Source organism: Danio rerio, chromosome 6, assembly GCF_052040795.2.
Source record: "Danio rerio strain M-AB ecotype USA chromosome 6, GRCz13ab, whole genome shotgun sequence".
Taxonomy (NCBI): domain Eukaryota; kingdom Metazoa; phylum Chordata; class Actinopteri; order Cypriniformes; family Danionidae; genus Danio; species Danio rerio.
In genome coordinates, this window is record NC_141026.1 from 35,512,515 (window position 1) to 35,537,768 (window position 25,254).

The 25,254-nt window shown below is 37.5% G+C and overlaps 1 protein-coding gene and 1 long non-coding RNA gene across 3 annotated transcripts in view; one reads left to right on the plus strand and one right to left on the minus strand.

The window, feature by feature from the left end:
* LOC147843555 (uncharacterized) overlaps positions 1 to 24,671 on the minus strand; it is an 89,412-nt gene extending 64,741 nt beyond the window's left edge. The window contains exon 1 of the long non-coding RNA XR_015493846.1: positions 24,566 to 24,671. This is a non-coding gene — a long non-coding RNA (uncharacterized LOC147843555). The remainder of the gene's footprint in view (positions 1 to 24,565) is intronic.
* The window catches only part of pik3r3b (phosphoinositide-3-kinase, regulatory subunit 3b (gamma)), a 481,128-nt gene that overhangs the window by 132,545 nt on the left and 323,329 nt on the right, over positions 1 to 25,254 (plus strand).

Genomic DNA, 25,254 nt, shown 5'->3' on the forward strand with positions numbered 1-25,254 from the left:
TTCAAAATCACACACAAAAAAAGAGACAGAGCACTATTAAAAAGTCACAAAACACCAAAAACACATTTTCAGATGCTGACAGTCATATATGTGTCCCACGTTGCTAAAATCCACTATTGGGACCCATATATTTCACTAACAAGTGAAAATTGTTTGTGTTTGCGTTATTTCGAGCAAATTTGTTCTTCCGGTTTGAAAAAATTTTTGAAGCTGCATCTTGGCAATGAGATCGTTGTTTAAATTCCAGTGTGGAGACTAGATGTCTGTACCGGCCAGTACAACATGATGTCAATGAGTTTTCAACATTAATTCATGAGAAAGACTTGATTCGAACCAATGAGTGAGCTCTATTGTAAATGAGACTTCATTAATATGCATGATATAGCTTCGAAGACTTTTTATCTGTTACACTGTTCAGATGGCAGAGTGATGCCAAGTTGTGTTGCCAACCGTAATTAAAACAAGTGCAAACATGGGTTATCAGTGTTGCATTTATAAATGTGCAGCAAGTTTTGTTTCCATTTTCCTGCAATGAGTGCACCACTGCTTGTGGGCCAACATTTGACTGCGGATTACAGTGCTCTGCTAACATGGACAAACATATGTTTATAAGGAACATTTTTTTTATCCGAGAGCTTTTCAAATCTGGAAATGGTAAAATCCGGATTTGCTGTTCGTCTTCTTTTAAAAAAAGATGCAGATACTGTTGGTGTTGATTGTCCTGTCTCTATGGATTTGTTAAGTGTGTGATTTTTTTTTTTTTGTTTTTTTTGTTTATGTTTATTCAAAATGGCAAAGTTAGTATTGTCAGCAGTACTCTTTCAGTTTTTAAAAAACATACCTTACTCAAAGTGATTTAGTTTCTAAGTTTAAGTACATTAACATCACTACAATATTATGAATTTAAAAAAATCTGCTGCATTCTGAATGTAAACACCTTAATCAAACTATTATCGTTGTGTGGGATTTACTATGCATATGATTTTTGCCGCTTTTTGTGACAGGATAGTCTATACACACACTGCTGCTTCACACTATTCTCTGCACCTACCGAGTTTTTCACCTAACAAGAAATACAGAGGTTTTTTTTCTCCCTTACAGCATCCGGTTTCAAAACTTCCATTAAAACAACACTCTTCCTGCAGTTCCTCACATCTAATATCTCGTTTGTTACAGCGGGTATGCATAAAATGTTCCTGAATGAAAGTGAAAGTGCCAAACTGCAGTCAAAGTTGACGAATTAAGCAAAAATTGAAACACACAAAATGACATGAAACTCTGCAGGAAATGTGGATAGCGTGGCAATGATGCAATGTTAATCGAATTGTGTTATAACATGTAAAAAGAGATCATGAAAGGAACATTCAAAAAGCAACACATGTAAACACCTTAATCCTATTATTCTCTATTTAGATTATTCAAATAATTCAATTACTGAGGTCCATATAAACATTGTCATTGTATGTCTCCCCTGCATCTGTGTTTGTGTTGCCACTGTAAAAGTGAGCACATGCATGTACTAAAACTCCCCTTTTCATGCAAACCCTTCTCTCTTTCGCCACTCAACACTCCCACCTAAACAAAGCTAGATTCACCCACTTTCCTGACTTTTTTCAAACTAGAGGTGTGAAAACACCCTGCTGAGACAGGGCGTTTCATGGCTCTTTAACAACAAAGACATAAAAAGCTGTAAATGTCAATATTAAAAACTTTATTTTAAAGCAAAATAAAAAAATATATATCATTATTAACTTTTGAAGACAAATATACAAGCAGTGGGCAATGATGAATTCTATCTAGTGCATGTGTCAAGTGCCTGTGTTTGCACATGCAATCAAATGGAGCATGCTTTCATTGCTTTCCAAATGGGATAAATCTGTCTCCAAAGGGTACTTTGGAGTAAGAACAATCAGGGCCGCCATATTGAAGGGTCGTTTCAGTCCAAAGGGCTCATATTTGTGCAGCCTTTTCAAAGTGCTACTAAGAATAAATGATTTCTAAGGTCTTGTTTACGTTGGGTAGTCAAATGCTTTTTTTGTTTTGTCATATCACAAGTAGATGAAGGAGACATAATGATGTTTACACTGTTTAATTCATCTCTTCTAACCACTTCTGACCACTTTTCAGATTTTTTAAAATATGGATGAATAATACTTGGGTGCATGTATGCTTTTTATTTTTTGATTTATTAAATTCTTTGCTAACGGCTATATGTCAAATTCTGTGGGTTTTGTGTCAAAACTGGAAACAGAAAAACTTATGATTTCAGAAGGCAAGGTTTACATTTCAGATACCATTTACTACACTTCTGTTTAGCTTTGTCCAGATGTGATTTCATTTACAAAAACGTCATCAACACTATCTTTTTTATTATTCTTTATGGATGTTAAATTTATGACATGAAGCAAAAGTGTGTTCCAAGGAACAGTTGTTAAGGTTTCTTACAAGTTCACTTCAAAGCTGTTTGCACAGTGACCTCTTTGATCAAATAGGCATAGGGGTAAGCCTTTCAGAATAAAACACAGCTTTTGAAAAACTATAGAGTAGTTTCAGCACTGTTTTTATACATACACACAAAAAACAACAACAAATTAATATACACTCTAAGAAATAAGGGACTGAGAGCTCCCAGCGGCCACCTTGATGCCTTTGAACACATTCAAAAAGCTACTTGATTTGATGTCAAAACTTTGACACCCAATTTGACATCCTCAGTGATGCCCTTTTGACCACCACCCACCAAAATAATGACACAAAATTATTTTAAAATAAGAACGGTTTCATTCATTTGAAAGCTTCAATTGCAAATTTTATTCCTCTTATGCATGCAAACTTAATGGCAAAAAAGACATCAACATTTACATCTAACATTGACATCAAAAAAGTTCTGTTCAGTGTTGCAAATTTTTTTTGAAACCAATGGTAGATTTCAGTTTGATCTCTTTTTGGCATCAAGGCAGTCAATTGACATCAAATAGATTAGCACTTTTGACATGATTGTTAATGTTGTTTTGACGTCTAGGTGCTTGCTGGACTGTCACTGGGGCAGTACCTTTTTAAAAGGTTTTTGCAGGGTTGGGATTTGGCCTAAAATCAAAATGCTGATCAATTGAGCATTTTAACTCATTTACGATTATTGAACGATTATTTTATTTCTTTTTTTTTTTGTCCTCATAGTTCACTGACAAGTTTTGTACATTAAATATGTTCACATATTACAAGTAAGAGATTATTGAATGAAGGGTGCATTACTTAATAAAAATAAATTAAAGAAAACACACACTATCTGATTATTTATTAAACATCATAATAGAAAATATGCCGTCACAAGGCATCTCTGGTGCAGCTTCCAATCATCGTCAATGTAGTGCAAACGTGCAATGTGTAGTTACGTTTTTCTGAGAGGTGCGCAGGTATACGAGCTTGCGAAGGCTGCGCTGGACCACACCTGTTGGTCCGAAAAAGTATAAATCATCCTTAACAGACCGGGGTCATGTGACTCCACACGCGGTAGGAAAAGTAATTGAAAAAAAATGGCTTGGAAAAATTAGATCGATTATAGGTTCTGAATGTCAATTTCGATTACATTTCGATTAATTATCCAGCCAAAGGTTTTTGATACCTTTTCAAATACTGTTCCAGTGACAGCTCTGGTGCAATTTTTTCTGAGAGTGAACTTTTCGTTCAATATAACATTTATAATTATAGAAAAAAGAAAGTCATTCAGGTTTGCGGTGACACGACTGAGTTACCGCTGTTTGAACTTTTGCTAGGTCAGTCATAAATTTATATAGCTCCAACTTTCCTTCATATGTTCTGTGATAAACATTTATTTTCTGAAAGTGGTAATCAGAGGTGAGCCAATGCAGAGGACGCCTTCAATGAGAGCCAGCTGGGATGTGACCAGGCAGCCATCTGTGTCCGACACAGCTTCATCAGAGCAGAAGGACACTCAACTCTCTTGCCTTTTCTCCTTTTCTTTCTCAAAGGTCTGATAATACTGAAGGCAGCTGAAATTTTTACTACTTTGTCTAGTACCTACATGAAGGACTTCAAAAAAGACAGAGAGAAAGAAATTATGGTCTGTAAAAGGCATACTGTATCTATTTCAGCACAATTATTTTGATCAGATCAGGGCAGGGGTGTCCAAACTCAGTCCTGGATGGGCGGTGTCCTAGAGAGGTTAGCTCTAACCCTAATCAAACACATCTGAACTAGCTAATCAAGCTCTTACTAGATATGCTAGAAACTTCCCAGCAGGTGTGTTGAAGCATGTTAGAGCTAAACTGAGCCCACCGAGTTTGGAAATCCCTTAGTTAAAAAATGGAACATTTGGCAGGATTTAAATTTTGAAAAGTATTTTATGGTAATCAAGGCAGCATGTATTTGATCTAAAATACAATAGAACAGTAATTGTCATGAAAGGGAAAGGTAAGGAAAGGAGATGAGGATCTAATTTTAGCAGTTTCCTTTAGTTGCCAGAAATAACAAAGCTAATAACCAATAAACGCTAATATACACATACGGGTAAATGCTACCATTTTACAATAAAATCTAAGGTTATTACTGGACAAACAACTGATAAAATCAAGGCCATTGAATACACAGAATGATGAGGAACTTAACAAGGCAAAGGTGAACAAAATCAATCAACGATTAGGTTAACATTAAAAAACTAGGGCTGCATCCTATATCCTATGATTAGTTGTTTTGGTGAAAAACAGTACGTGACAAAAAAGTATATGTGATATGAAAACCTTGGCACAATGTACAAAGATAGCAACATGAGGAATGTGTTATGTCTAATAACATGTTTACAATGTAGAAGATATTTTTTAAAGGTTGAGAAATAATTATTTACTTAAAAATAAGCACCTAGTGAAGAGTATGCCATGTTGGACACATCATACAATATGGAAAAGAGAAAGGACAGTGGTAGGGTAACAAATATAAACATCACAGTATTTGTGCCTGTTTTTCTATGTTAAATGCATAATCACAACTGTAATTGTTTCTGAAAGGACAAAGCTTATTTGTCAGAATGCTGATTTGGTGGTATACCTTTATTTTGGGTTGCACTGATATGAATTTTCGGGCTGATACCGATGACCTATAAATCTCTAGATTTGGGGGCTGATAACCAATATAATAGCCGATAAATGTAAATATTTAAATATTTAATATTTTTTGTACAGTAAACAATTGATTTTAATAAAAAAAAAATTCATTTTGAACTGATCTTAGGATGGCCTACTCAAAGCAATAATTTCAAAATTGCAAGTTGTTTCAATTATATAGACCTATTCACAATTTCACATAAATCAGCATGCCAAAAATAAATTATTCCTTTTTTTCGCATAGCAAATTAACATGTATCTTGACTCTTGCATAAAAAATAATAGGTTATATGACAAAACTGGATTTAATTAAAGCGCTGTGAAACCTCTATTTCAGTTCAAGTCTACATTAGAATTTTTAAAAAATGGGTTGTAGAGTGCAGTAAGCAGATGGAGGAGTGGACGTGGCCAGCAGAGCAGGGGGAAAAGAGGGGAGCGAACAATTGTTGTCAGTAGGCTCACAAAATGAGACACAAACTATGAGATCCAAGAGTTTGAATGCAGACACAGTGGATAGCAGTGCAGCAGGTTTCTTTTGCTATGTATTTTAACCATTAACCCTGCCGGTAATCTGAAGGATTTCAAACATAGGTGAAAACAGCAGCATGCATATTGGCAATGTGTCTGAATGGTAATGAACTGAACTGATAAAAGACAAAGTCCACCATTCTCCAATTCTCGTATAGCTTTCCGGACAAAAAATGCTTGCTGCAAACTAACAGCTTCGCTGTATCGCCCTTGATAGCATTGCCAGGAAAAACATGCAACAAACAACTTGGAAACAAATGCATCGACTCGCACCATACGTGGACGCTGTCTCACACAGTCATTGGGTCTCACAGCTTGGCAGGTCTGCCTTGCCTTCAGAAAGCATGTGCTCTCATGAATAATTAATATGCAGGATCTTCTCATAGGATAAGACTTCACTATGAATAATAATGAGAAACCAATGCGTCATCATTCCACTAGCAAATTCCTACTTCGTCACCAATTTTGATTCCACCCCAAAAATGATTTTAAACCTGGAAAATGAAATTAGCTGACAAAAGCTTAAAAAATTATCCAGTTTTCCTCACAATTAAAGCTAACAGGTGCTAACATTGCCTTAACTGATGCTCAACACACACAAATCTGTAAAAGTACTCCAGTGTGTCTTGAACCTTAAATTAACCAACAAGTTACATAAATATAATTTAATTAAAATGAAAAAGAAAATAAAAAAACTATGAACTAAAACCAGCTCAAATGTTCTCAAATAGAAAGTGTTACAGTAATGTACAATTGTTAGTCATTTGACACTTTAATTACTGTTCTGTGCAATTACGTAATTTGTTGGTTTAAAGATATCAGGCAGATTTTAATATCGGACTGATATCGATAACATTAAAAATAGCATTTTTCAGCCAATATCGATGTTGCCAATATATTGTGCATGTCTACTTTTATTAGAAATGTTGAAAATATTTGTGCTTATTTATATCTCACAACAATTCATATTAAAAAAAAGTTCTGTGTTGTTTGCACTGACTTCAACTCTTTCTGACCCCAAACTTCTCAACACTAGTGTAAATTAAATAATAATAATAACACATAAATATTTTCTCTCCTGTTTTTTTTTCTTCTTTATGTCACAGTAAACATTTAGTTTGGAAATATAATTGAACAAGATGAGAGCGAGGAAACGGACGAGGAGTGTCACTGCAGAAAAGCGTGAGAACAAAAGGAGAAGGCAAAGAGAGAATAAAAGGACTGCTCTTGTAGAGTAAGTGAGCGAGGGCTGTATGACAGTCTGCAATCCCACATGATGAGTGCTCTACTTATCACTGCTAATGAGCAGGTTTGTGAGTGAAGTTCGCTCTCTAGTTGCCAGAATCCGGAGACATGTCTTCCACAAGTGATTATTAATTTACAAGTCAACATGTTAACTCAACAGTAGCAGTTTTGTGATGAATTGGGGCTGAAGTGTTGAATGCCTGGATGAATTCTTGAGAAGTCTTTAAACAGCTTTGAACTCCTTATGACCTCACCTAAGAACCGTTGAAGACTCGTTGTTCAGGATCCCTGAAGGCATATGGGAATAGACAGAGACAAAAACTATAGCAGCTACTGAGAAAATATATCCGCTGCTGGAGAACTCAAACACAACAACAAAGTGAAATGTAATTCTATAGGGCTCTGAAAAGCAACAGTACATCATGACAGATAAAAAGACTGGGCGCAGCCAAAGTAAAATAGAGACAAAACTTTTTTTGACAGAATGCGGAGAGTGCACAGACATCCCAGAAAAGTTTTACTGTTAAATGAAACACACTTGAAGTTTTGCACTCTTTCTAGGTTGTTTATTTGCAAACTTTATGTGTATGTATGTGTGTTTACTTCAGCTGTAACTTCATAATAATAATAAGAAGAACATGTATTCTATTAAAATTAAGGACTTATTTTCTCTCCCTTTACTGCCACTTTGTGTAACAAGTCTTATTCCTGATCAACTTCCTAAAACAGTGTTATATTAATAATATAAAATATTGTTTATTATTATAATTATTATTATTATTATCATCATTATTATTATTATTGATATTATTATCTTTGCATGACAATTGTGCTTAAAAATATACAGTGCTCATCATATATGAGTACACTCCTCACAAATCTCTCCTTTAAATTAATATTTTCTACAGGATGCTTTACAATTTGTGCATATACATAGTCAGTACTGAAGCCAAATCTGGAGCTAATCTAATAAAATAACTTACAATAATGGTTAATACAAAAAATATTAATACAAAAATTAATACAAAAATGTATTGTATTATACAAAAAATTGTATTAATTTTGTAAAATTAATACAAAAAATATTAAATAAAAATTTAAATTAAGTGCTAGACTGAGAATAATTTCAGAACTAGACTGATTTGTATACAATTTATTTTGAATCACACAGTTTGATTAATCCTTGTCAAGCATTTTTCTTTTTTCTTTCTTTTTTGAAGTGATGAAAGTGTTTATATTTATACATTGTAGTATATCCCTTCCAAAATATGTGAGATGCTCCTACTTTGCGTGTTTTTGAAACCATCAGAATTAATTAACTAGAATGGCATTTGCTGCCTGACTGTTCATGACTGTACAGAATAAAGTGTCTTATTTACACTCAAAACTTTTTTGTATATTGTCAGTTATTACAAATTCATATGATTTCATTATTATGAATACATACAATTTTTAAAAGGATGAATGCTCCCTAAACTTACGCCTCATAGGATGATGAGCCAATCATACTAAATTGTACAAATTTATATGAACTAGCAACTAACTCAAAAAGTTATGATTGTGTGATTGTGTTGTTCTTTCCACAACGTGGCACAGCACACACTGTAAAAATATCTGTAAATTGTTTTCCGTATTTTGTAATTGTGGGTTTTTTCCCCTCACTTGTGTAGGCTTTTGAATTACATTATGGGACCTTGATTTTTTTTTCTCCAAAAGCTTTTCAAGATGAACATTTTGAAAAAGTGACTTTTATTGATATTTTAATAATTTTAAGTGATATACTGTCTGGGTTTCTGTTGTAAAGTATGATGCTAAAGCTGCCAGTACATTTTCTGTTATTTTAAAAACTAAGTTCTCTGTATATTATTTCTTAAACAATGTCTTGTTTCAACTAAAATGTCAGTAAAAGTCACTTTTTAAAACTGCAGAGTTGAATTAAAAGTGGACAAATAAAATTTTAATAATGCAATTCACAAACGTAGATGAACAGAAAACACTTGTGAACCACAAAATACGGAAACGATTAAAAAGATATTGTTGTACAGTGCACAGCTTCTTATATTCCACAATTATCCAAATATTGCTATAACTTATTGTTTGGTTTTTGCATAAACCTTAAACCCAAAAAGTTCAAGTAACTCAAACCATTTGACGAAACTGATTGCAACAACCCATTTAAGTTTAAAAACTAATCCTAATGAGTACTGTGAGCTTAATCTCTGAGTAAATGAAGCAATTTGAGCTCAAACCGATTACAACAAACTGATTACAACAAACAATATGAGTTAAAAAAAACTAATCTAAATGAGTACTTTGAATTTACTCCATTTAAGTTGAAGTAATGAGGTATTTAATTGACTCATTACCTTCAACACTGAGTTCAAAACTCTTCAAATGATACAAATTAACTTTCAGTCAATTTTGAGTTAACTACTGTACACTCATTTTATTTTTATAAAGTTGACTGTTGGGGTTTACAGTGTACAGTACAACAGCACTTGGTGCATGGGGCTAAACAGGGAAAGATATATTGTAGAAGTAGGTGTTGATCTTCATCTACATAGGTAACGATTAGACACACCATTACATAATAAAGACTCATTCCTGCTTTTGGTCAGATTGGATTTGACTTCTGAAACTTTCAGGATGTTTCTGTTGTACAATACCTCTTAGTGAAAATTATCAGTGGTATGTTTGCAACCCAGTGATGAAGTGTGTATTGTGATGAACACGTTTACTAGGTCATGGCGTCGACTCAAAGCCCTAAGGTTCTCTCAGCGCCAGACGAATCCTGTCTGGCTTCTCTCCCACACTGAGAACACATATGCTCAACATGTGATGATAACACTGACCTTCTGTAGAAAGTGGTGGGCTTATATTTCTCATAAACATGTCTGTTAATATATTAGGTGGAATGTTAGAGTTGAATCTGTTTGGACTGTGACAGAGCATATTTTTTACTATGCTTTGATTTGTGCACTGTAGAGGTCTGTAATATCTGGAGAATGTACAGCAGGGCTGCATGATATTGGAAAAATCTGCATTGAGATATGATATATTGTCATATGAATGACAGAAATGACATTTCAGGTACAGAAATGTAATAATCACATGTAAAATAACACTATATAGTATTTATTGTATAAATAATTAAGCAAAAACAGTTTCTTGTGACTGAATGCTTTAAAATTCTTGACATGCTTATACAATCACAGGCCTTAAAATCACACGTTAATGGTAAATTCTTACTTCAGTATGGTAAAAATATGCAATGACATGTGATGTGACTATTGTGGATTCACACATTGCAATGGTGATGCTATATATTGTATGCAGCCCTATTCTACAGTAATGAAATATTAGTAAAATACAGCTCTAGAACAGATGAAGGAACTCATCGGCATATTGCAGTGGTCAACACAAGTTGAATCTGAAATCTTGGGCATCTCCAATGGTCTCATTCATTGAACTAGCTTGAGGGCTTATACCATCAGGATAACAGAACGCCAATTGATTTCGGGCTCCTCTGACCAGTACTTCTATGCAGATGTTCTGGTACCCTTTGGCTAACTAGCCAATGATTAATTAAATCAGTTAAATTAAAAAACAATGGCCCTTACAGGATCTTCAGCGGAAACCATTTCACGAGACATTTAATTGACTCCTGGTCATGTGCTCGCCTTGGGCACATCCTGCTAGAAGCACAATTTCGTAGAGACAAAGAGATCTCTAGAAACATTAATGCATATGAATAAAAGACAATCTCTTAAAATGTTAGAACTAAGGCAGATGTATCTTTAAATAATATGCCATAATGTTCCTCATATGCTGTTTATTCCAATCAACTAGGTTAATCAATGTGTTGTTTTAACCCTTATAACAGAGTAAAATAATCTGTATGTGTCTGAAATGTATGATGTCTGGTATTGAACGAAAGCTAGTGACATTTGCAATACGTTGGTGTAAATGAAAAACTAGTAGTACAAACAGTATTCATCTTGTAACGTTTGATGTAAGATAGTTTCAATCTTGCAAGAGTTCTACCATGTGAAATCTACATGCAGTCTGTTAATTATTGACCTTTCCTACGTCAGTACGGGGTGTCTCCCGCCCTTCATGGCAACTGCTCATTGGCAGACAGTGCCATGGGGACGAACCAGACCAGGTCACTTAAAAACACCCTGCAACAAAGAAACTTTGCTTCTTGCATCAGCTAGCTTGCGCATGCTTTTGCTCTCTGCCCCCTTTCGCCTGCCCGGACACCGCGCCGCCACGCGATTGGGTCACTACGAACTTCCACGCAAACCTCTTAAGTTTCGGGACTCCCGAAGCTGCATGAACTTCCGCAAACCGACTCTCAGCAGTCTGTCACCTCGGTAACCCAGGACAACAGCCATTCACGAGCGCGTGAATCCCAAAGATGTCATCGAAGCGAGAAACTACCCAATCAGGAGCACCGTGTTTCCCCAAGGCCAGCCGGCGAGGGAGATTCGACTTCAGCAAAAAGGGCGCAAGTAACAAACTAATGTTGTCTCTTGCTGATCTTGTGCAGATTGATCTTAAGCAGTTAAAGATAAGCCATATCTCTGCTTTTGTGGTTTCTCAGGTGGAATTCTAAGATCTTGTAAGAAGTATTAGAATTAATTTGGGACGTTGTCAACTCATATTGCATCCTCTGAACTACCTCTGTGTGTATGTGTGAATGTGTGTGTGCGTTTGTTTGTTGTTTGCTTATTACGTAGTTAGTTTCATGTATCGTAGCGTAGCTCAATAAAACTTTGTTCTCATTTTGTAAGAACTGTGTTCTTGTTTATGTGCTTCTAAGTCATTGCCTCGAGCTGTAGATCTTGTTACCTTGCTAAAAGATCATCCAATACTGTGTTATGTTATTATCGTTGGCCACGTAAATAATATTAACAAGATTGGTAAGATACGATGTCTTCTATTTGCGGGACAAATGGTAGATAAAGTGTGAATCTTTTGATCGGATTCAATCTGACTCATTTGAGTCAAATCAATGATTCGAATCTTTAGGATCCGATTCATTGAAATGAGCTAATTAATCCCTGATCGATATTAAAACGTAGGTTGATCCCCTACATATTAATGGTGGAGAATGCGGGCACAGCACGATCTGACTTTTAAGCACAAAAACATTGTTTATCTTTTCTATTTTGTCCGGAAGAATATATCAGAGACAGAGAAACAAAGTTGTTGTGTTACTGTATGATTTATTGTGGTACCCAGTGTGTTGAAACGCACGAATGCGCAACTCGAGTGCTTTTGAGAAAGCGAACTGCAGTAAATAGTTATTTGTCCACGAGACAAAAACGATACGTCGCTGTAAAGCGCACGGATTGAGAAACAATAAGCGTGTTCCTTATTCTTTCTCCTATAAGGCCTTCACAGTTGATTTAAAGGTGCGTGTCCCAGCTTTAAAGACTAACTGTGCATTTCTCCCTGGTCAAATTAAGCACAGAGTAGCTAACTGTCTTTTTGCCATCTAATTCACTAGCATCAGAGTTAGTGAACTCAGCGCGCCGCGCTCGAGAGAGCGGCAGAGCGTATTCTCACGGGAGAACTTATCTTGATCAAGTAAAGTGTGCGTGATTGAATCCACGCGTGTCTTTGACTGTGAATAGTCTCGACACAGAGCGCTGGGATCTACCGAGATCTTAACAGTGCTATATTCTGTTGAGCAGTGTGAAATGCGCCGCTATTTCACGTGATGCATGTATGTTTGTGGGCATAACCGCATATTGGTTTATTCTGTGTACGTCGTCATAGTAACAGCCTCCCGAAAGTCCTGGAAGACTTTTCAGAGTACTCTCAAGTGCGCATGCGCAGTCCTCCGCGCTTGCATCGGCTGTAGACATTAGCACAAAGCTAAGCTAAGTGACGCTGTTACATTGAAGTGTGTGGTATGGCTATGTCATTATAGCATTAAAGGCTAGTGTAGTAGCGCTCTTCTTGTGGTCTTGAATGCAGTGTGTTAAGTTGAAGTGACAACCTAATTCACGCTAGCGAGATTTTGAATCTTGATTTCTCACTCTTTATAGGCTATTTGCCTTATTTCTCATTTTTCTCCCTTTCTTGGAAAAGGCTTTGACTAATGCAGATCTAGTAAACCCTAGTGTACGCGATCTCATCGCTGGCTTAATCACATTTGTCAAATGCTTTTCCTGCTTAACCTGGCCTGTTTTATAAATTCAAATGGTCATAAGTTGTTGGTTTATTAGCAATGAATTATAGTTTATGACTATAATATAATGCTTTTGATTGCTCAATCAAATTAATGCCTAAGGCTTAATTAATGATTAATGCTTTCCTCTTCTGAAACTTATCAACATTATAGGAACAACCATTCTCTATGACTGTTGATATTTGAAGTTGATTTATAAGCACAGTGTTTACGGATTAATTAAATTATAACATTTATTGTACTAGGACTTTACAAACACAATCACTATTCTGAAATTTTTATTTCATTTAATAGTTCATTGATGCTTGGCTGCCCTATACCAATAACAGTTATTGATTAATTTTAAATAAACACTTTTGATCAAATTTAATGACATCAGGAATACCACGCATTCCCTATCATCATTGATTTTGAAATTGATTTATTCTTATAACTGATTTGCAGGAATGCTTGCTGATTAATTAAATCATAATTGTGTTTATGACTTTATGACAACCTCACTGAGTGTTAGTCTCAACCAACATTATTACTATTTGAAAATTTTAATTTCATTAATAGTGGTGTTTGGTTTCCCTTTTCTATTACAATTATTGATTTATTTAATTATAGCAACTCTTAATCAAGGTTATTGATAAAAATCATATTTCTGAATCATTTCATGTCATTACTAATTTAAATTAGTTTTAAATTAATTTGTAATCAAGTTTTTTTATTATCCTTCAGGTATTAAATTGCCTCACAGGACAGTGCTCCCCCTGGTGTTTGGTTGATGCAATGAGACAGTGTAGCCTGTAGGTGGCTACAACTGAACCATAGTCATCGTTAAACCTAGCATACCAGAGCAGTAGCCTTCGATTAGCCAAACCCCGAAGGAAAATAGGATTTTCCTGTCTACTTAGGCTAATTAGTTATCTTGATAACACAATAAACCAACCCCTTTTGATGTGTTGACTCAACAATGCCACCACTTTGTCAACTTTGTAATTTGAAAACTTGCTTCACTTTCTATTGTTTCTTCTAACTTTCTTCTTCCGAGTTGACTACCGCTGCCCTTTTGAGATTGTACCTGTGTGAATCATGAAAGCAGAGAACGTTAGAAACATTTAACAAATGTTGTGAAACTTAAACATTTTATGTTAAAGTGATCTGACTCTCTCTTTACCCTTTCTCGCCATAGGACGCTACTCACTCAAGGACGAAACGAGTCAACCAGAAGACAGGTGTTTTCAAATTTGATTTTAGATCCGCATCAAAAGTGGTCTACTTGGTGTATGGTGTCAATCCTAATGAGTAAGAAACCAATACTGTCATTGTTATTGTACTTTCTTTCACAGCGGAGGAAATTTAATAACAATCACAGTCCTGGTGTTTAGAGCTCCCCATTTCCAACTTCCAGCCGAGAAGCATCCTTTCACCTAATGCTTGACAAAAGCTAAAGGAATTGTTCTCACTAGGAACCTGGAAGCAGCCAATTATCACTCTACTCCTTGTCAGTCTTCTTCTCTTCCTCTGTTCCTAACTGTGTGTGTTTACTGACTGTCCCCACAGAGACTACAAGTTAGATGCACGCCCCCTAGAGGATCACAGTCACAGAGAACAACACCCACTTGTTTATTCCACACTCAACAGTAGCTCGCATCTGACATTACACCCTGACACTTTTTGTTTGCCATTTGTTTTTGTTTTCTTTTGTTCTTTTCTCTCTCTCCTAGGTCTGTGTCAGTGTCAGTTATAGGTCTTCCCCCTCACCGCCGCAAACATGGCTCGCCCTAAAGACCCTGTTGGCCACTGGAAGGACCTAGAAGCATGGCTAAGTGTTGCAACGGACAGCCTCCTCCCTAAGGCCGCTGAAACGCTACAGCATCTGACACAGGACCAGCTGGATGAGAACCTGAACAGCCTTATGAAGCAAGACCCGAGCAAAAGCTACAATCACAAAGACCTAGCCAAGATCACAGGTACTTTGAGTCACGTCCTCATCGCCACCCTTAAGCTGAGTGACAGGCATTCTGCCAAGCTCCAGCACAAGCTGACAAATGTTCAGTCCCGCATAAACCAGCTAGAACTGGAGGCTCAGGAACGACCGGAACAGCCAGATGAGACTGATCAAGCTGCCAAAGAGGAGATTGATAAACTTCACGAGACTCTAGCCACCACCCAAGAAATGGAGCAAGCCAAAGCCGAACACGCTGACGTCGCTAACAAGCTTGAGTATGTCGAACAGCTACTGGAAGAAGTAAATGCTGACTCTAAAGACAAGGACAGCAGAATCAAAGCCCTCGAAACTCACCTGAGTGAAGCTAGACATGAGGTCAGACGACTAACGCAGCAGCTGGACTACATCAAAGAAGAGTCCAACAGCATTAAAGATGAACTCAAGCATGCATATGAACTGACACACAATGAGAAAGCTGAGGGGTCACTGCCAAAACCCTCACCATCTCCTTCTGTTCCAGACAGCCACGTATCACCCTGTGGCCTGGACCTCAAAGACCTTGGCAAGCTAGTCAAGAACCTGGGCAAGTTCACGCCGAATTTGCCAGGCAGCCAAGATGTTTACGCCTATCTGCAAGACATTGACTTTCACCTGGAAATGAGACCCAATGTCACTAACAAAGATAGACTGTATTTGCTCCGAGCAACCTCCAGCCCTGAAGTGCGCAGCTTCCTGGACCGTCAGCCGGCTCACACAAAGACTGACTACCTCCTGCTCCGAGAAGCCCTCATCAGAGAGTTTGATGACATCGAGTCTGAACAAGGACTTGTAGCTGCCCTGGAGACAAAGCAAGGTCGCCATGAGTCTTCTCAAGCCTACTACAGCAGACTCAGACGAGCCTACTTCGGCACCCGCAATGAACCTGAGATGGAAGAGGACCTGAACTTCAAAATCCTCTTCCTGAGAAACCTTCATCCTGGGGTAAGCCACCATCTTGGGGTTCTTGCATGCCCCCACACGATGAACACTCAGCAATTACGAGATTTGGCACATAAAGCCTACGTCAAACAAAAGACGGCTTCAGAGAAGAGTGCCAAAATCCCTGCTGTTTATTACTTTAACACTTAAAGTCAAAATCTGGCCCTTGAGGGTGCCCAAGGCCCAGACAATGCTAGACTACCTCCCAGTGAGTGGAATGTGTCGTCTTACAACAGACAACGAGACTGTCATGCTGATACCAGACCCAAACAGTGGAACCGTCGCTGGAAAGGACTGTCTGGACGACAACACTCACCTGAACGTCACCGGGAGAGACCGTGGAACAGGTCCACCTCATTTGTAAACAAAAGGGGGACAAGCTCGTGGGAATCAAGTGGTACTTCCAAGGTAAAGCAACATCACCTTGACACAACCAGCCCAAGAGGTCAACGAAAGAACTCACAAAGATTCCACGCTGATCAAGCTCCAACTGAATCCCCACAAGGGACAACATCACCATGTTTTGACCCTCAAGAACTGATGAAGATGATCCTGAAAGAATTCTTCAAGCAAAGGGAAGAGGATCGGAAGTGGGAAAGGAAAGGAAAACCTGATTCTGCCTGACAAGCAACGACCTGGCTAAACAGCACTTCTGCACCTCACTTACAGAGAACTGTAAGCCCCAAAACTTCAAAGACTCAATAGACTGTACCTGAACACCAGAGTTAGACGCTAACTCAACACCTGATGCCTCAGGTCACCACTGCATCACACAAACACTTGTGGATGAAACCCTTCCAATTCCTAAGAGTGCTGTCTTGATCGTTTGCCACGCAGCTGAACTCAGAATCAATCCAAATCCTACCTGTGCCATGCCAACTCCAGTCCCTCAACTCCAAGTGACCAGAAAGGGGGAGGAACCAACCTGCTGACACAGACCCACTATCCTAAACTCTTATTTTAACGCTAAACTGTAGTTGTCATTTGTGCCATTTTAGGAAGACACCTAGCCCTAGTTATGTTTCCTAAACCCAATACATGCACTCTCCCCTCCACTGCACTACTAGGACCAATCTCTAGTAGAGAGGAGCTATTACATATGTGACACTTGTTTGTTGTGTTAACCTCACTCAATGTCCTTATGTCTCAGTGTTCTTTTCTTTCTCTTTCTCTCCGTCTATTAATTAATTTCTCTTGCCTCATCAGGGAACCCCCACAGATGATGTTTAAGTCCAGAGCTCAGAATTAGGATTGACTCCTTTCACCAAGCCTCACGGATCAATGCCTTAAAGGTGTGATTGCTGTATTGGTAATTTAACGTTGTAGCACCTGTCTGACGACACATTTTAGGCAAAAACTCAAAAGATTAGTTTTCCACATTTCTTCATCTTCAATCCAGAACCGAAAAAGGGATTGAGGGTAAAGAATGAAATTTATTGGTCTGACTCTCGTCAAAATAGCATTGTAGGGTATACGTTGACTTTGACACTTGCCCTCTTCCTCCACGAGCGAGTAAAGGCCATGCAAAAGTTGTTCAAATGTGCACGCCCCACATCTCGTGCATGCTTAGATGCAATAACGCTGACCAAAAATTAAATTCTTTACTGATTGAGATAATGCCTATACAACTTCGTTGAACCTTCAATACCTCGGTTAGTCTTAAAAGCCTAAATTCTGATCATACTAAACTATGCTCTTCTACACCTTGAGCATTGCTAACCCGAGCATTCCAAAGTGCCTAAACCCTGCACCAAGATTCAGTTAGTGATGATGTTGTTTGTGTCTTGTGTTCCTGTTCTCTCTGCTTCTGCCTGTTTGTTCCAGTGCCTGCCAATGTTCACACCGGGAACATCGCCAGTCAAAGGGGGAGATGAAGGAACTCATCGGCATATTGCAGTGGTCAACACAAGTTGAATCTGTAATCTTGGGCATCTCCAATGGTCTCATTCATTGAACTAGCTTGAGGGCTTATACCATCAGGATAACAGAACGCCAATTGATTTCGGGCTCCTCTGACCAGTACTTCTATGCAGATGTTCTGGTACCCTTTGGCTAACTAGCCAATGATTAATTAAATCAGTTAAATTAAAAAACAATGGCCCTTACAGGATCTTCAGCGGAAACCATTTCACGAGACATTTAATTGACTCCTGGTCATGTGCTCGCCTTGGGCACATCCTGCTAGAAGCACAATTTCGTAGAGACAAAGAGATCTCTAGAAACATTAATGCATATGAATAAAAGACAATCTCTTAAAATGTTAGAACTAAGGCAGATGTATCTTTAAATAATATGCCATAATGTTCCTCATATGCTGTTTATTCCAATCAACTAGGTTAATCAATGTGTTGTTTTAACCCTTATAACAGAGTAAAATAATCTGTATGTGTCTGAAATGTATGATGTCTGGTATTGAACGAAAGCTAGTGACATTTGCAATACGTTGGTGTAAATGAAAAACTAGTAGTACAAACAGTATTCATCTTGTAACGTTTGATGTAAGATAGTTTCAATCTTGCAAGAGTTCTACCATGTGAAATCTACATGCAGTCTGTTAATTATTGACCTTTCCTACGTCAGTACGGGGTGTCTCCCGCCCTTCATGGCAACTGCTCATTGGCAGACAGTGCCATGGGGACGAACCAGACCAGGTCACTTAAAAACACCCTGCAACAAAGAAACTTTGCTTCTTGCATCAGCTAGCTTGCGCATGCTTTTGCTCTCTGCCCCCTTTCGCCTGCCCGGACACCGCGCCGCCACGCGATTGGGTCACTACGAACTTCCACGCAAACCTCTTAAGTTTCGGGACTCCCGAAGCTGCATGAACTTCCGCAAACCGACTCTCAGCAGTCTGTCACCTCGGTAACCCAGGACAACAGCCATTCACGAGCGCGTGAATCCCAAAGATGTCATCGAAGCGAGAAACTACCCAATCAGGAGCACCGTGTTTCCCCAAGGCCAGCCGGCGAGGGAGATTCGACTTCAGCAAAAAGGGCGCAAGTAACAAACTAATGTTGTCTCTTGCTGATCTTGTGCAGATTGATCTTAAGCAGTTAAAGATAAGCCATATCTCTGCTTTTGTGGTTTCTCAGGTGGAATTCTAAGATCTTGTAAGAAGTATTAGAATTAATTTGGGACGTTGTCAACTCATATTGCATCCTCTGAACTACCTCTGTGTGTATGTGTGAATGTGTGTGTGCGTTTGTTTGTTGTTTGCTTATTACGTAGTTAGTTTCATGTATCGTAGCGTAGCTCAATAAAACTTTGTTCTCATTTTGTAAGAACTGTGTTCTTGTTTATGTGCTTCTAAGTCATTGCCTCGAGCTGTAGATCTTGTTACCTTGCTAAAAGATCATCCAATACTGTGTTATGTTATTATCGTTGGCCACGTAAATAATATTAACAAGATTGGTAAGATACGATGTCTTCTATTTGCGGGACAAATGGTAGATAAAGTGTGAATCTTTTGATCGGATTCAATCTGACTCATTTGAGTCAAATCAATGATTCGAATCTTTAGGATCCGATTCATTGAAATGAGCTAATTAATCCCTGATCGATATTAAAACGTAGGTTGATCCCCTACACAGGGGTGCCTAAATTCGGTCCTGGAGGGCCAGTGTCCTGCAGATTTTAGCTTCAACCTCAATTAAACACACCTGAACCAGTTAATCAAGCTCTATGTTGGCATAGAAACTTCCAGGCAGGTATTTTGAGGCAAGTTAGAGCTAAACTCTTCAGGAGTTCAGCCCTCCAGCACTCTGCTATAGATAAACGGTGCCCAAGTTCAATATTGGTTCAATAAGTTTCTAATATACCTATAAGAGCTTTATTAGCTAGTTCGTGTATCTATTTGGGGTTTTAGCTCAACTTTGCAGGCCAGTGACAGAGTATGTTATTATTGGTGCTCTGGATTTCTCATTTATAGGAATGCATTCTGAGTAAAAAGTTTGTTTGTGTCTTATATTGATTTTATAAATGATAATTTTGAGCAAGAATATACCAATAAAAAAGACTGTAGGCCAATATTAGGTATTCCATGTTTTCAGGCTTTAATTACTGACACATGTAAATACATACGCGTACACATACATACAAATATTCTTTCAATTTTGAAGTATAAATCACAAAATTAACATTTTACCTTCTTTTTAATGGAAGCTTAACCTGCAGTTTTTTTTCTGGCATAGCATAAGCAGTTTTTGTCTATCAGTTTGGAATTTTTGGTGAGCTATATAGTCAAAAAGCAAGAAATAGAAGTCAGAATTGCAAGAGAGCCTGATTGCTTGCAATTTAGATTAGATTAGATTCAACTTTATTGTCATTACACATATACAAGTACAAAGCAATTACAAGAACTAAAGCGGTACTTCTGATTAAAGAGTAAATGCTGAAAGCTCAAAATTATAATTACTTGGGTAAAAGCAGGAATTCTGAAATGTTACATTAAAATTGTTATTATTTCCCCTCTTGGCATAGTAGTGATAAAACCATGCTTATTGGGCATCAATGGGCCAATGAAAATTGCTATTAGCACCAAATAGTGTAGTTACCCACGTCGGCCAGCCAAATTTTGAGCCCTACAGGTCTGCAGTTATTACTTCTCCATGCATGTCTCCAATGCCCATTCATGTCCTTCATGATCCGTTTTTTTTTTCTGGCTTAAGAGGACATCATTGCCATGCTCTGGCTGTCCTCTTGCATTCACTCACCCCTGGGGCGGCAGGCTTGGCAAGAGTCTTCCTACTCTTTCCATGACTTTCCTTTCAATTCATTGCACCTTATAATGTTTATTTTGGTTGGGTAACAGCTCTTTACAAGTGATGCTGTGGGCGGTAGGTGACCCCTCTTCAGTGTATTTTTGTCCTTTTTTATAGTCGCTCTGTCCTCTAGTCTAATGTTTTTGTCCTTCGACCTCCTCTTAAACATTTCCTGCAGAAGATGTACAGTAAGAGGCTTTTGAAAACTCTTTCATACAGCACATGGTCAAAATGTATCTTTATTGCCTATTAATTTTTGTTTTTAAATCATTTACACTTCATTTATACTCACCCTGATGTTATTAAAGCAATATTAATTTATTCTTCCATGTTTTGCTTGCTTGAAATATGTCCAAAAAAAAAAAAAGTAAATAATTAATTCAATGGTATATGCACTGTCTATTTGCAAGGTTGGACATGTTTTGCGTTCAGAGATGCTCTTTTGCATACCTCGGTTGTAGCGAGTGGTTACATCCGAGGTTGTAAGTTACTGTTGCCTTTATATCAGCTGAAACCAATCCAGCCATTTTCCTCTGACCCCTGCCATCAACAAGACATTTGCACCCACAGAACTGCAACTCACTGGATATTTTCTCTTTTTCGGACTGTATTTTGTCTTTTTCGCTGTAAACCCTAGAGATGGTTGTATGTGAAAATTCCAGTAAATCAGCAGTTTCTGAAGTACTCAAACCAGCCTGTCTGGCACCAACAACCATGCCACGTTCAAAGTCACTTAAATCACCTTTCTTCCCCATTCTGATGCTTGGTTTGAATGTTTATGTACAGAAAAGGATTAGTTTTACTGTAAAGCAGTGGATTAAAGGTAATGCAACATGAGATATAATGATGGATCTTTGTGCGCACCACATACCTATATAGGATATATCATCTCACTGATTTCAAAACATTAATCATCAGCTTTATCTGTAGCCAAACACTATCAAGCACTCCAATTACTAGCTGTCTGGAAACAGTGCCCTGAATCCCAAAAATTTCAGTCAGACTGAACGTTTAGCTATTTCGCTTTTTAGACGTGTTCACTCATGCTTAAAAATGACAAGGTCTACCTATAGTAGGCTTTTACCAGATCCTCTATAGATACCAAACGGAGGTTAAGTCTCTTTGCTTGATTGCCACCTCCTGAAAACGATGCCTAAAATCTGCCTGTGCTTCTATTACACACTTCAGCAGCTTTTCTCCCATCGCCTACACTTGAAGACACATGTTTTCGTGTGATAAGCGAAATAAACATTCCCTACAGTAATTTGACTAAAATTACATTCACAGCGTAACGTCTATATTACCTTCCGCTAAACATATGACTGCGTCTACCTCACCATACTTTTCTTATACTGACCATGGGCCACCAATACATTCCTGACCTCTGATTGGCTCAATATATCTCCAGTATGTCGACTGGAGGGGGCAGTAAATGGGAGCGTTCAGGCAAGCATCAAACCCTGAGGGCTTCAAGGCCTGCATTGGTTGTCATTATAGACTACGACAGTATCACAGTTCATGCATTTATATTGACAGTACAGGCATAGACAACTGAATGTGAGATCTACATCACCAGTATGTAGAAAATATCTTTGCGTTCAGCAGAAGCAGGGGGTCGTATAATTGTGGTTGGAGGTTTTCTTTGTAATCCAAACTTTTCCTATTTACTTTATCAGACATTGGTAATCTTAAATGTATCTGCAAGAGTAGGTTCGGTGTAGGTGGGTTTGACAAATGAAAACAGATGTGTTCTGAAAACATCTGGCACTGTGTGAATTGGTTTTTGCTTGGGCTTGTGTGGGATTGATAAAGCTTTAAAATCCACAAGAGGAATGGTCCAAAAACCAATAGACTTCAGATGGTGTTGATATTCGTTTCAGCATTATTTTGTTATACTTTTACTGAAAATAGTTGCACACATTAGAATAATGTCAGTCAGTCAAAATGAAACCTTCAAAAGAACTGTATAACATAACACATAGCAATTATTAAGAGCTTTTTTCTGCTTTTCAAACAGTTAACTGCTTTAGAGGTTATCATTTTCGAAATACTATGACAATGTATTTTATTAAAATTAAGGACTTTAACATAATTTTACATTAAACAATAACCTTGTTGTTGTTTTTTTTCTTTTCTTTTTTCTTCTTATTGACTTACTACTAATAACCTATTGTCCTAATGAAAGTTACATATGAGATGTACTGTAATTGCTCAGGTATACAGATTGTTCAAAGGGAAACATTAAAATAAGGATGAACAAGAATTAAAGCTAAACTACATTAATAATAATAATAATAATTACATTATATAGTGCTTTTCTAGACACTCAAAGCACTTTAAAAATTGTGGGCAATCTTCTCATCCACCACAATTGTATAGCATCCACCTGAATGACACAACGGTAATCCCTATTGCTCCAGACAACACACCAGCTGATTGGTGGAAAGGAGACAGAGTGATAAAACCAATTATGATATGGGGATTGTTTGGAGGCTATGATGGACAGAGGCCAGTGGCAAACTTGGCCAGGATGCTGGGGTTTAACCACTCTTTTTTTATAGGACATCCTGGGATTTTTAACAACCACAGAGAGTCAGGACCTCTGTTTAATGTCTCATCCGAAAGACAGTGCTCACTAAACCTTATATAGTCCCCTACACTATACTGGGGAATTAGGACCCATACAGACCACAGGTTGAGCACCCTGATGACCTCACTAGCACCACTTCCGGCAGCAACCTTGCTTTCCCATGTGGTCTCCCGTTCAGGTGCTGTCTAGGCGCAGCCCTGGTTAGCTTCAGTGGGCGACCCTGTAAGAGTTGCAGAGAGCTAGCTGCCGGTATATGGGCATATGTGTCCACATTGTGTCTGTTATTTGATGTAGGCCAGGGGTTACTAGACATAAAGCTCTATGGGAGCATGGGCCCCCTAAACCCTCCATAAAATATTGTTTACTCTATAAAAAGCTGTAATAAATAAATCAATAAATGTATTGTTATTATTATTACATTAAGTATTATTATAGATTTATTGTTATAAATAAATAACAGAAATCAATCAAATGTAAAGACACAACTGGAGTCATAATGCTAATATCTTCAAAGAAATCTTTTGCATGAATATTACTTTCAGAAAACCAAAAAAATTAATGTATAAAATTATATTTTGTCTGAGACCAGACTGATAGCTGAGAATTTATGTTAATATGTCTAATCTCCCTAACTCATCAGCTTTCTTTTCTGCTGCATACAAAAAAGAATTGATCTTACAGAAGCCATGTGTAGTCAAAATAATATCATCATCATATTATTTAAACATTTCGTTTTGCCGACTTGCAAAACTTACAGCAGCTGACACCTTTGCATTAAAGGCTGTTAAGCTGGTTTCACAATGTATGAGCAACGCATATATATATATATATATATATATATATATATATATATATATATATATATATATATATATATATATATATATATAGAGAAATTTTTTTTTTTTTTTTTTTTTTTTTTTTTTTACTGAGGTACGTGCTACAGTACATGGGGTCTAGTGATGCCTCTGATGTACGCAGATATGATATTGACTAAAAAAACTATTTACGTATTTGATGAATAACAGTGAAAAGATATAATATTCCATTATTTTTGGTAACAAAATGTAAAAGGTGATTAAATGTGAGAAAACCCATTTCTTTTAAAGCATTTTGTTTACTTTTACTTTAAAAAGTGAGTAAACCCATTGCGCTAAAATTATTAATTCAATTCAATTCAATTCAGCTTTATTTGTATAGCGCTTTTACAATGTAGATTGTGTCAAAGCAGCTTCACATAAATGGTCATAGTAATTGGAACAGTGTGGTTCAGGTTTAAGTGTTTAAGTTCAGTTCAGTTCAGTTTAGCTCAGTTCAGTGTGATTTAATCCTTACTGAGAGTTCAAACACTGAAGAGCAAATTCAACGATGCGAACCAGTTTATTAAGTAAATAAACTTTATATGTTTGTAATTATTCAAATTCAAAGTCTTTATTCAACACCAACTTAACTGTTAGAAGTTACTATGAGTTTACTCACTCTTTTTTTTTACTTAAGTCAACTTGTTGCTTTGGGGTGGTGCGGTGGCACAGTGGGGAACGATGTTGCCTCGCAGCAAGAAGGTCACTGGTTCGAGCCTCGGCTGGGTCAGTTGGCATTTCTCTGTGGAGTTTGCACGTTCTCCCCGTGTTCATGTGAGTTTCCTCTTGGTGCTTCGGTTTCCCCCACAGTTTAAAGACATGCGGTACTGGTGAATTGGGTTGGCTAAATTGTCTGTAGTGTGTGTGTGTGTGTGTGTGTGAATGAGAGTGGATAGTGTTTCCCAATGATTGGTTGCAGCTGGAAGGGCAACCGCTTCGTAAAACATATGCTGGATAAGTTGGCGGTTCATTCCACTGTGGTGACCCCAGATTAATAAAGGGACTAAGCCGAAAAGAAAATCAATGAATGAATGAACT